This window comes from Marmota monax, unplaced genomic scaffold (assembly GCF_021218885.2).
Source record: "Marmota monax isolate L192 unplaced genomic scaffold, Marmota_monax_Labrador192_F-V1.1 WCK01_AAM20220418_F8-fsc00205, whole genome shotgun sequence".
Classification (NCBI taxonomy): domain Eukaryota; kingdom Metazoa; phylum Chordata; class Mammalia; order Rodentia; family Sciuridae; genus Marmota; species Marmota monax.
In genome coordinates this window covers 1,624,452-1,637,130 of record NW_026692417.1, presented here as the reverse complement: position 1 = coordinate 1,637,130, position 12,679 = coordinate 1,624,452, and the positions used below count along the sequence as shown (strand labels likewise).

Sequence of the window (12,679 nt, the reverse complement as noted above, 5' to 3'; positions counted from 1 at the left end):
ATATAAAAAATTAAAAGTTAAAAAAAAACATTCAGGATGGCACTATATTTTAGATAAAGGGAATGTAATCCCTGATATTATATAAATTACTACCTTCACTTAATTTGCATTTCAGTACATAAAGATCTGTCTCATTTTTTGTGGTAATGGGGATGGAACCTAAGGCTTTGTACAAACTAGACAAGTGCTCTTCCACTGAACTACATCCCCAACCCCTTTTTATTTTATTTTGAGGCCCAGGCTGGCCTTAGACTTATGATCCTCCAGTCTCAGTCTTCCAATTTATATTTCACTTAAAAAAAAAGGCTCCTGAGATTCTATGCTACAGATATATCATCATTTCTCCACCTATTCTTCTATGGATGGACTTTTTTACTAATTAAATTTTCACTTTCTTTTTCTTTCTTTCTTTCTTTTTTTGTGGTATTGGGGATCAAACACAAAACCTTGTTCATGCTAGACAAGTGCTCTGCCACTGAGCCATATTTTTCACTTATACTTCAAAAAGGCCCACCCTTATCACATTTTTGTATATTTATATGAGTAACTGTAAGTGGTAAATCCTGGGGGCTGGAATTTCTGGGTGAGTCTTTTGTTAGCAGACTGTTTTCTCCTATTTTTATGGATTGGGCAAGTAGGCAGCATCAGACAGTGGTTCCCAAACACACTGGTTATTGCTGGAAAGATGATCCTTGCCCTCAAGGTATTTGGGGTTGGGGGCAAAACTGGGTAGAGGGATAAATAAATAAGGGACTTCCAAAATGATCGTAGGATCAGAAGGGCTTTTGGAGGTAATCTGTTCCAACATATCTCTTACCAGTGCTGAGGGATGGCTATCCGGCTATATAACAGGGTGGCCTTGGAGTTGCAAAAGCCAACTTTCAATCACAGTTCCTCAACATTCTGGTGTGTACCACCAGGGCACAGTTTATTTAATCTGAGACTTTGTCTCATCTGTAAAATAGGCATCCTCAAACCTACCTAACAGGATTTTACAGAATGATTAACTATACGAAACAATGTTTAATTTATACAATACAGTGCCTGGCACCAGCATAATGTTCCTCCAGTGAGATGGAAGCTGTTAAGATGAGCAGTCCTTTCCATGTTTGAAGTGCAAGTTATTTGCAGGTCCTTGCCTATGCAGAGCTGAAATCCACCCCCACTCCCAGTTTCTAGCCAGCAGCCCTAGTAGCAGAAAGTCTATTACACACTGTTGGAGGAGGAGGAGGAGGAGAATCCTGAGAGCAGAAGGGCACAGCAGTCAGCAACCAACCCCTGAGGATGTCTCTGAAGAACATTCAGTAGACCCCATCTGGCCTGTCTCCACTACCAACATGCTGGTTGTCAATAATAATACAAATTAATAATGGCAACTATTTTTTGTGGGGGAGGGTACTGGGGATTGAACTTGGGCACTGGGCCACTGAGCCACATCCCCAGCCCTATTTTGTATTTATTTCTTTAGAGACAGGGTCTCACTGAGTTGCTTAGTGCCTTGCCTTGCTGAGGCTGGTTTTGAAATTACGATCCTCCTATCTCAGTCTCCGGAGTTGCTAGGATTACAGGTGTGCGCCACAGCTCCCGACTAGTGACAACTATTAATGCTTGCTATGTATCAATCCTCACAAATCGGAGAAAGCCCTTTATGGAGGAAGAAACAGACTCAGTCGATGAAGTAATTTGCCCAAGGCAACACTGCAGGGAAATAGCAAGGGCAAGGATTTACACAGGGGACTTTTACATCAAAGCCCGTACTCATAGCCATGACACTGAATCCCCTTTCAAATGATCTAAACTTTAAAATTGGGGCCCAAATGCAGAAGCTGTCATAAGCCAAAGATTTGTTGGTGAGAAACCCAGGGACTGACCCAGGAGGAAGCATCTTAATTAGGAAGCATGAACACAGCCAGTTTATGTTCTGGAGAAAGAAATGGGGAGCAAAGACTCTAAGGCAAGCCCGTGTTCTTTAGACCAGCGCAGGGCCCATCCCAAGGACCAACTCTATGACAAAGTTCAAATCTGCCATTCATTTTATAAGTCTGCTGCTTCCAGGCCACCCCACCCCACCCCAGTACTGGGAGGATTGAACCCAGGGCCTCATACATGCTAGGCAGACATTATTCCTTATAGAGTGATTAACTCTAGAATGATTAAACATCTCTACCAACTGAGCTACATCCCCAGTTCTTTTAAAATTTTGAGATAGAGTCTTGCCCAGGCTGGTCTCGAATTTGTGATCCTCCTGCCTCAGCCTGGGATTATAGGCGTGTATTACTGTTCCTGGCTTCCAATCTTCTTGTCTATATTATTATTCTTTTATAACATAGCCTACAGTATCAACTACCATTGTCATAAATATGGTCGATACTTTATCTCTAGGCCCCTGATAAGGACATTTGATAAACTTTAGAAAAATAGCATTACAATGGCATTTTCAATTTAATGCTAAAATCCCGTGCACAGGGACAGCCTAAACAAAAGGAAAGCATGTGCCAGAGAGCATCATTGCTTCACAGAGGTCAATTTGCAATTGGAATGTGGGAGAACATGGAGGGAAAATGGTAGTGAGTACAAAAACCAACCTCACATGTACTTCACTTTATACAATAAGCAGCAGAGCCTGGCACAGTGGTGTATACCTGTAATTCCAGAGGGTCAGGTGCTAAGGCAGGAAGATTGCAAGTTCAAAGACAGCCTCAGCAACTTAGTGAGACCCTGTCTCAAAAAAAAAAAAAAAAAAAAAAAAATCTATCTATCTATCTATCTATCTATCTATAAAGGGCTGGAGATGTGGCTCAGTGGTTAAGTGCTCCTGGGTTCCATCCCCAGTCCCTTCCAACCCCTGCCCCACTCCCCCCCCCCAAAAAAAAAAAAACAGCAAGGAATTTTTTATGTATATTGTGCCAAAACAATTCAAGTGTCATTGAAATCTGCAAGTTAGAATATTTTGTGTAACTAAATATTCTCATGCATATAGTAGGGGCTGCAGTATATACCATTCAACAATGACCAGTTTCCAAATATCTATCTGCTGTCCTTGAGTCTAGAATCATGCCAAACATAGTTTCTTTGATCATTTAAAATGCATTTGATGATCTTGCCAAGACTTGAGACCATCATTACAAGCAACTCTCTTATTTGACCTTTTAGATTAGATTCAGAACAAGGAGCAGGACCCTAGGATATAGTCAATTTTTCTGAAATATAACCCCACCCCCTGCTTTTTGGGGTTGTAAATCTGGTTTTTATAGGCCGTACTGGCTTCAGGCAGGGTCTACCTGTAATAAGAGAAGATGAAGACTGGCTCAGGCTCCTGTAAGGGAGGAAATTTCAAGTTCACAGTAGTTACTAGTGACTGGTTCTGAAATTGAGGAACTAGTTTGAGGAACTTCAGAATAAACAAGAAACCCAGATAAGTTGGCTTTCCACAGAAGACTTCCAAGGCATGGGGGGGATGGAAGGAAGCACATGGGCCACTCTGCCCTTTGGCAGTGGAACCCTGACCATGACCTAGTTTCAGACACCAGCCTAAATACTCTTTGACAAACTAGCTCAAGTGACCAGCTTGAGGACATAAGCGGCCAGGGTGCATTTGACATGTCCCTTTTATAATAACAAGACGCATTCTTGTTCTCCCCTGGGAAGGAAGGAAAGACCTTGGAAGCCGGGTGTAACTCTCAGATGATCTCAGACCAATTCCTGGGAGGAATTTAGATTTGACTCTTGTGATTCTGCTCACAAATACTTATGCAGCAGTTTCCATGTTCCAGGCACTGTGCTGGCCAGCTGGAATATGACAGTAACCAAGTCAGGTGAGAACTTTCCCTGAGGTAAGCCTAAAAGCCTTGGAATGGTGGGCCTAGTTGTCAAGAAGCGTGATCACTCTCAGGTCTTGGGCTATCAGCCTATGACTCAGTCTGAGGGGCACCAAACACATGGGATTTGCCGGTGTGGTCTCTCCTTTTCTCTGTATCTCCAAAGGTGGGAGAGGTCGGCCCTGTTTTTCCTTTTTTTGTTTGTTTGTTTTTTGGTACCAGGGATTGATCCTAGGGGTGCTTAGCCACTCAGTCATATCCCGAGCTCTTTTTATTTTGAGACAGGGTCTCACTAAGTTGCTAAGGGCCTTTCTAAATTGCTGAGGCTGGTTTTGAATTCATGATTCTCCTGCCTCAGCCTCCTGAACCACTGCCATTACATTTTTTTTTTTGGTGGTTCTGGGGATTAAACCCAGGGCCTTATACATGCTAGGCAAGCACTCTACCAATTGAGCAGGGCTCCCTGGGAGCTGCAGCTCGTTGCCACTGCCCAGCATCACCACAGTCTCCTACCATGTGTCGCTGCCCAGGGAAAAGATCAAATTCAAAATGTGAAGTATGGTTTCAACGGAATATGTATTGCTTCTGTACCATCATAAAGGTGAAAACCCTTAACTCCAGTTTCTTGCAATTTGCAGAGCTTGGCACAGCTGACACACCCTGGCAAACATTCCCTGAGTAAAACAATGACTGACACACTCCTGAAGAATAAGTGAAGGCCACAGGCTCTGAGATGTCTAATCGTATGGCCCACAGGAGGGGAAAGAACCAGATCCCTGCAGAAGGGGCCATATCATGGAGGTTATATTCTGACAGCACCCCAGCAAGAAAGTGTCCTGTAAACTGGCTGCTGTCAGTCCCTTTTCTAAATGCTGACCCAGAGACCCCCTTCCTTCCTTTCTTTCTTCCTTATACTGGGTATTGAACCCAGGGGCACTTTACCACTGAGCTACACCTCCAGTCCTTTTTATTTCTTATTTTAAGATGGACTTGCTAAATTCCTAAGGCTGGCCTCAAACTTGAATTCCTTCTGCCTCAGCCTCCAAGTTGCTGGGATTATGCAAGTGCCTCACTACACCCAGCTGAGACCCATTTATTTCTAATGTGAGAGAAGATAACCCTTGTGTCCCGGACAAAGTCCACCCAGCTCAGATGTGTGTATGCATGCCACATGGGAGGTGGTACACCAACCTCTGTCTTTTACGTTTATCTCTATAGAGCTATTCCTGCTTCTCAAAGCACAGCATCTGCCATGAGGGACTGCTGGGCATGGCTGAAGGAGCTGGGTTCACCTAAAGGACTCCAAGCATAATGTTAATTGGCAATCACATGCTCATTCCAGGCTGGCTATACCCCCTTTCCTTTCAAGTCTCTCCAGTGTACCAACTAGAACACTGATTCTGCCCTAGTTAAAGGAAAGGTCAATGTTAGTAGAGGGTGGGTGGTGGATCTCAGATACAATGGCTCTTTGCACTTATAGGTAGCCAGCATCTAGAGATGACATCATGCTTTGCCCTCAAGGAAGGGCCTCTCACTGACAGAAGCCCAGCGGATCCAGCTGGGATGATGCCCGAGCACTCTGGCTCTTCTGGCCACCTGTACACCATGGGCAACATGCCATTTCTTCACAGAAGAAAGATGTGAAAGAGCTTCTAGGTGTCCAGTGGGTTGGGAGCCTTGCAAGCAATCACCCATTGTCACCAAATGCCCACTTTGGGTCAGACATTGCTTGGCAAGGTTGGAAAATGCCCTAAAGGTGCAGGCAACCTTTGAGACTTCCGGGTAACCCTGCCCAGACCTGTATCATCAACCTTGGCCTTCTTTTGATTACATAAAGCTCGTCATACAAGAGAGTGCCAAATAAATAGCTTTTTGTTTATTTTTTCTTAGACACAGGGCAGCAGCTGCTGGGCTCCACCCTTTCTAGGCCTGGTGGAGCTTGAAGGAAGGCTGAGAGAGACAGGATTGATGTGAGGAAATAAAAGGAGGAGCTGGTTAACAAAATAAAATTCCTGATCCAGCAGTAGTTCCTTTGACCAGTGGCAGCAAAGCCCAGCTCAAAGGAGCCCAGGTTTTAGTTCAGGCTCGGCCATTAACTAGCTGGGCATCTTTTGGCAACTGGCTCAGTTTTTCTAGGCCACCATTTTGTCTTCTGCAAAACAGGGAGGGTACAAATGCTAATAGTTCTTTCTTCTTTATTTTTTTAAATTTTGATTTTTTTATTTTTGGTAGCAGGGATTAAAACCAGGGTGCTTACCACTGAGCCACATCCCCAGCACTTACTTTATTTTTTATTTTGAGAGAGAGTCTTGCTAAGTTGCTTAGAGCCTCATAAAATTGCTGAAGCTGGCTTTCAATTTGCGATCCTCCTGTCTCAGCCTCCTGAGCTGTTGGGATTACAGACATGCACCATGGTGCCTGGCCTAACCATTTTCTTACCAGAGTAGTTAGGGTCTAAGAATATTAGCCATGCCAGCCCAAAGTGACGGTTGGTTAGGCTAGACTGGTGGAGTGTGGGCACTGGAGCTGGGGAGGAGTCTGTGACTGAGACAGGAAACTGGAACACTTGCTAGGGAATAACAGTTCCTCTGTTGCAGCTCCATAAAGTCAAGGCCACCTTGTGCTTATAGATGTCCCTGACCCATCAGCAGTGCAACTCAACACCAACCGCATTAATCAAGTACAGAGAATATGAACAAACCTTTACCTTGATGGACACCTGATGGTGACTTTAGTGGGAAAAGAGTCAGCAGAAGCTGCAGCCACCAGAAACTCGGAGGGAAGGATGGCTCAGGTGTTCCACCTGCCCCTTCTTTCTGAGTCTAAACACTGGACCTGGAAACGCAGACAACCAGGTGGAGGCAGGCTTAGAATTCCAAAAGTTTCCCAAGGTCAGGGTGAAATCTAGCCTCTCCAATCACCAGAGCTCTTGCAAGCCTCCAACTCAGGTAGTTAGAAGGAAGGCAGTGGGGAGAGGGTTCCCCAAAAGGTCCTTCATATCAAAGTACAGTTTGTATCTCTTTGCTTTCTGCCAAGGGATTTCCCAGCTCCCTGGGGCCAAAGCTCCCCTCCTGCTGCTTTGCTGACTGTCCCTGGAAGTGGGCCATTTTCCACCCTCAAGGTGGCTCAACTCAGGAGCACAGGGACACTGCTGACCTGGGCTTTGTGCCTTGTTCACATGACCCCCCACCAGGGGAGCCATCTGTCAGTCAGCAAGCCCAGAGCCTCCCGCTGGCTTCCTGCTCCCTGCCTCCTAGCCCTTGGGCTGGAATGAGAGTGATCTTTGGCAGAGAGCTTCTCAACAAGGTCTGCTCAGGACTTCCTCTGCAACTGTGCTGGGGAACAAATCACCCGTCACCTACACCCCTGCACGGGTGACTCACCTTCCAGAGAAAGTGCTCTGCTCACCTAAGCAAAGCTGCTTGGAAAATGACTAAGGCACCTATCAAATGCAGTGTGGGGCCAGCCAGTGACTGAGCAGGGTCCAAACACTGCCTCTCGCCTCCAGCCTGAAGTCAAGGGAGGGCTGCTGCGAGCCTGCTGCTTTCATTTTCATCTGAACCGAGCTCCACATGAAGCCTGACATCCGGTGATCTATTTTTTCTAAAAACTAGGTTCACTTTAGAAATGACTCTTCGGCCATCAAGTCAGCTTCCCCAAGAGAAAACAAAATGTTATTTAAAGGGAACATCCATCTGGTGGGAGTTTATATTTTTGTTTTATATTCAGGGAGAAGAAAAAATTTAAAGTCTAATATATATATTTTTTTTCTTGTGAGAATTTAAGGGAAATCTATAAGTCCTGACTCTACAGATCCAGGGCTCCCAGACCTAGTAGTGGAGATAAGCTGATAAGATATTTTTCTAAGGGAGAAAGAGGGGGTGGTCTGGGGTGTCAAGTGGTGGTGGGAATATTACCCTACAGAACCAAATGTTGCCTCCCACCTCCAAAAGATCAAGTCCTTGTTGACTTATATCCACACAGCATTCTTTTTTTTTTTTTTCCACCTCAGAGTTAGTGCTGGAACCTATTTAGCTACATGCAGGACAGCAGGAAGTCCCTAGACAGGCCCAGCTCTGCCAGAGGCTGGAAGTCCTGGGAAGCCCTGATGGTGCCCACTGCTTAGGATCGCCAACTATGACAGCACAGAGCCTGGGCCTTTTAAGGCTCATTTAGAGTGTGGTAAGGGCAGAATTTAGTGTAAGACTGGGAGAACGTTGACAGCTGAAACCTCTAGGCCGGAGAAACAGCCTCCTGGAGGTCCTACTGAGAAAATGACTCCTTGTCCTGTCAGGCAATCTGACTCTTCTTGACATCATCTTACAAAAAACAGGTCTAGTCACACTGTAGTAATCAGCAACTACTACTACTGCTATTACTACAACGACTACTACCACTAACAACAACAACAACAACAACAACAATTTGGCACTGAGCAAAACACTATAGTACCACCTCTGTTTTTTTCTGTTTAAAATTGTCCATGAAGTATCCTATCCCATTTACAGACCAGGCACCCAATGCTTAGAGAAGTGAAGCAATTTGTCTGAGGACACACAGGCAGACAGCAGCAGACCCCGCCTCCCCCAGTCTGTGTGTGCTGACAGCCCAAAACTACCACACTTGACACAGGGACACCGGGAATGGCTCTACTGCTTTGAAGAGATCACTTGACCTCTCTGTCTTAATTTCTGGGAAATAAATGGGCATAGGCAGACTTGTCCAGATAATAGGCTATTTATCTTTTAGCCCTTGAATAATTAACAATATCAATCAATAGAAAATTGACTATATATATCAATTATATAATTGCTACAATAGAAAAGTTGGCTTGGTTTAGTTAGGTTCAAACATTGTCACGTTTTGGGGAAAAAACAAACAAACACAAATCCTGATCCTTTCTTGAGCAAGTTAGAAAAAGCAGTTGCGGGCTGGGGATGTGGCTCAAGCGGTAGCGCGCTCGCCTGGAATGCGTGCGCCCCGGGTTCGATCCTCAGCACCACATACAAAAAAAACAAAGATGTTGTGTCCGCCGAAAACTAAAAAATAAAATATTAAAATTCTCAAAAAAAAAAAAAAAAAAAAGCAGTTGACAGGAATTAGATGTCAGAAAAAGTGAGTTTAGACCTGGGCAAGACATTGATTCCCTGAGTAGTCTTGTCTACTCTATTTCTCTTTATTGGCTTCACTTTTCTAATCTCTGTTTCTTCATATAAGCACTGTAAGAAAATATAAAGACTGGCTACAAAATTACTCCTGATGCACATATTTCAAGGGGTTTTTAACAGGGTGCTAAGGGATTAAAGAATGTAAAACAAACAGCCATAATCCCAGCAATTTGGGAGGCTGAGATTGCAAGCTTGAGACTAGCCTGGGCAACTTAGCAAGATTCTGTTTCAAAATCAAAAACAAAAAGGGCTCAGAATATAGTTTAGTGGTAGAGCACCCCTGGGTTCAATCTGCAATATGTATGTATAAATAAATAAAATAAATAAATAAATAAAGATTTAAAGCAGCAAGAAGGAAAGAGGATCTTTTAAACCAGAATACAAAGAAGAATACACAGGCCACTGAGGAAAACTTACTTTTTCTGCATTGTCACTTGGGCAGTAAAATAAGCCCAGAGCTAAGGACCCCGCACCTTAATGTCCCCAGTGCAGCAGAAATGCTCTCCTATACAATCTCCGCAAACGCCTATCTGGCCTTCCCTTTCTAATCTATTGCTGTCAGCAGCACCAAGTCAATTCGGAGCTCTCACACTTTAAATGCTCACCCGACCCAGGGAGGACGCTCAGCCCCCATTCCTTTCCCTTATTCGGGATCTTGGTATGCCCAGCCCAGAGGGCTGACTTATCCATATGGCTCCCCAATCCACTCCCTGAATTGTCCTCCTCTCCACCAGTTTCACACTGGTGCCATCAAAAGTGCCTATAATGCTCAGATGTTTCCAGTTTAACTGAAATACTAAAATGGGGCAAACAGGAAGCATCAGACACAACTGCGGTAGTGACTTATTAATCACGAAAGCATAATTTTAGTTGCATTTTAACCTTTTGCCAGGAAAAAAAAAAAAAACAGCTATGAGATTATGGAAGCCATCAGTAGAAATATACTGGTTGTATGTGTATCAAGCTGATTGCAACCTTTTATTTAGGACAGAATTTAGTTTTAAGATTTCTGCTTTTACCCAGAAAGAAAATCTGTGAAGCTAACCAGGATGAATCTGTCAGCTCTTCACAAGCCAGGCGGGCCTCTTAGGAAAGTCCATGTGCTGTCCACTGAGACAGGAAGAAAATAGGAAACTAAAACTGACAGACCAAAGTGATACAACACTCTTAAGAGGGGTCAAAACCCAAGTAAACAACCTCTGATAAAGTTTCTATCTCTTTTTCACCTCTACAGGTCTCTCACCAAATCCTAGCCAGAGATGATTCTTTATCACTTACCAAAAAGCTCACAACAGTCACCTAGGGCTGGACAACCAATCAGGGCTGGCCCTCTTCTCAGCATTAAGTGATAGATAAACACTCCAAGCAGATCACAAAGGAGTCAGTGTTCACCAGGAGACCAAAATGAGGAACCAAACTACCATCTGTTGAGGCGAAACGGCTCAACCAGACATTTTTGTTTAATAGATGAAGGCTCATTTGGCAGGGTCTCGGTGGTGCCGCTCCCACAAACTCTAACAGACAACACCAGAGGCAAAAACCCCCTTCAGAACTGCTCCTTAAAATCAGAAAACAATCAGAAGATGACCTAAAGCTTAGCAGCTTATTGCTGTCTGATTTCACAAACTGGTACATATTATATTTCTGGGTACATATACTTGGGTACTTCTTTCTAAACTTAAAGGCAGACACCCTAACTTTTGACATCTTCTGAGAAGTTCATCACACCCTTCCAAATAAATGAGGATGTCTCAAAGGTGTTTGAGAAACTCAGAAGCCTGGCTTCACTCCAAAAACTCACTTTGACAGTACTTTAGAAACATCAAGAGAAAACTGAAATACATCTTAAGCAACAAGCATCTTGCAAGAGTCCTCTCAATTAAGAGTATAAATTCACACCAAACATTTCTCCATCCTTTCTCCATCTGAATGCTATTACATGGTCCCGATTTAGGAGTCTGAGACACCCGCTCTCAGTTAGCTAAGTGGCATCAGGCAAGATGTATGCCTATCACCTCAGGTACCTCACCAATAAAACTGGACAATCATAGAACACAAAGGGCTGAAGGGAAAAGATTACAGGTATGAAGATAATAAGCAAAAAAAATGCATTACTAATATTAAGATACTATCTTCCTTTAATCTTTTAGAAAGACTATTTTTTTAGTCACAGGGTTTTCAACATTTTTCCTGGAATAAACTTTAGTCTGCTATTTTGCTTCATGGTTCCATCTCATCATTTAATTTCATTCATTTTTAGAGTCCTTAATCGGTCATTGGTGCTCACTGTCTCTAGTTAACAAAAATAATTTTGTCATTGACACCACTGATTTCTGTATCTTTTCTCCATTCATCCTCTTCACATTAATTCATTCACACCCCAGTCCACCCTTGAGGGCTGAGAGCAACATTTTAACTTCAACTTGGAAGGAAAGACTTTTTCTGAAGTTAGCAAGCAACAATGAGGTTCCTGGGCAGGTGGGCATCTGCACTGTACAACTGGCCTCTTTCTGCCTGGTGCCCAATGGCTGCAAGTTGCCAGAGCCATGATGGGCTTCCATCTGAACCGACAGGTAAAGTCCCGATGGGTCGCGGTCAGCGAGAAGGGAGGATGCTGCGGGTGGCCGTTGATGGGGTGTGACATCAAGCACTTCCCTGGGAAGGCCAGAACAGGTGGGAGTGCGCACTTCTTCAGGGGGTCATCCAGGGCGCAAAGCATGAGGGGCGGACCTGGTGCTGGGGCAGCTGCGCACGGCAGCAAGGGTACTGGGGAAGGGGAAGCAGAGCGCCCCTATGCGTGATCGAGTCGAACGTGTGGCCTGCGGAGGTGCGCGGCCTGCAGGCTCCGGGCGACTGCGGCGCTGGCAGCGCGTGCTAAGGCGCGCGGGCGGACAGCCCGGGCGCCCAGGATCCGGCGCGAGTGGGTCCGAAAGCCAATGCCGGACTACAGATCCTCCCCGTTACCGCGCGGCGGGTCAGGCCGCAGCCCGGCCCGGGACTGGGGGACGACCCATCCCGGTCTCTCCCTCGGTGCCCAGCTTCAGGTACCGCGGCCCCGCCCAGTCACCTACCGGCTGAGCGCCGATCTCCCCAACCAAGCGAGTGTGGCGTGCCGCTGGCCAGCGATCTCCCGCCGCCGGCCGCCGAACGCAGTGCTCTGAACCCACGATCGCCCCGCCCCGGCCCCGCCCCGGGACCGCGCCCCACCCCCTCTCCACCTTCTTGGCCATCCCCGGGGCCACGCCTCCCCCCAGGGCTGCGACTTTGCCGGGCTTTGGAGCCTCCTTTCTTTGGCCACACCACGACCCTTGGCCCCGCCCAGTATCCCAAACCAGCCAATGAGACGGCCCATCACGGTCTGCTGTCATTCCTCTCCCCAGCAACGATTGGTTAACGAGGTCAAGTTTACAGAAATGGGCACTATTTCCGGTCAAGGTTTATAGAGGAGATTGCGGACCGATTTACAGAAGGCAGAGGCGGCCTTGGTGTTGTTGTAACTACACATGCGCACTCGGATTCTGGCACTCCTTTTTTTTTTTTTTTAAACCGGTTGCATTCTTCTTGAGGTTACGGGAAGGAAGGGCGACTGTGCGCATGCGTGGGCACTCCCAGCTCTAACTTCGGTTACCCTAGAGATGGAGAGGCGCTCACCTCCCGGGTCTCGTTTTCTCTCTCTGCTGAGAGGGCGGGGCT

General features: G+C 45.6%; 1 protein-coding gene across 3 annotated transcripts in view; it reads right to left on the bottom strand.

The window, feature by feature from the left end:
* Nucleotides 1-12,170, bottom strand: part of Map3k14 (mitogen-activated protein kinase kinase kinase 14) — a 42,874-nt gene extending 30,704 nt beyond the window's left edge. Inside the window, exon 1 of one of the 3 annotated variants that reach the window (XM_046442721.2) lies at nucleotides 12,058-12,170. The gene's annotated coding sequence lies outside the window, so the exon portion shown is untranslated. Of the gene's footprint in view, nucleotides 1-6,525; nucleotides 8,883-12,057 lie in introns of those variants that run through there. The other 2 variants (XM_058578752.1, XM_046442722.2) reach the window with 2 other exon arrangements.
* Nucleotides 12,171-12,679: the final 509 nt, after the last annotated feature.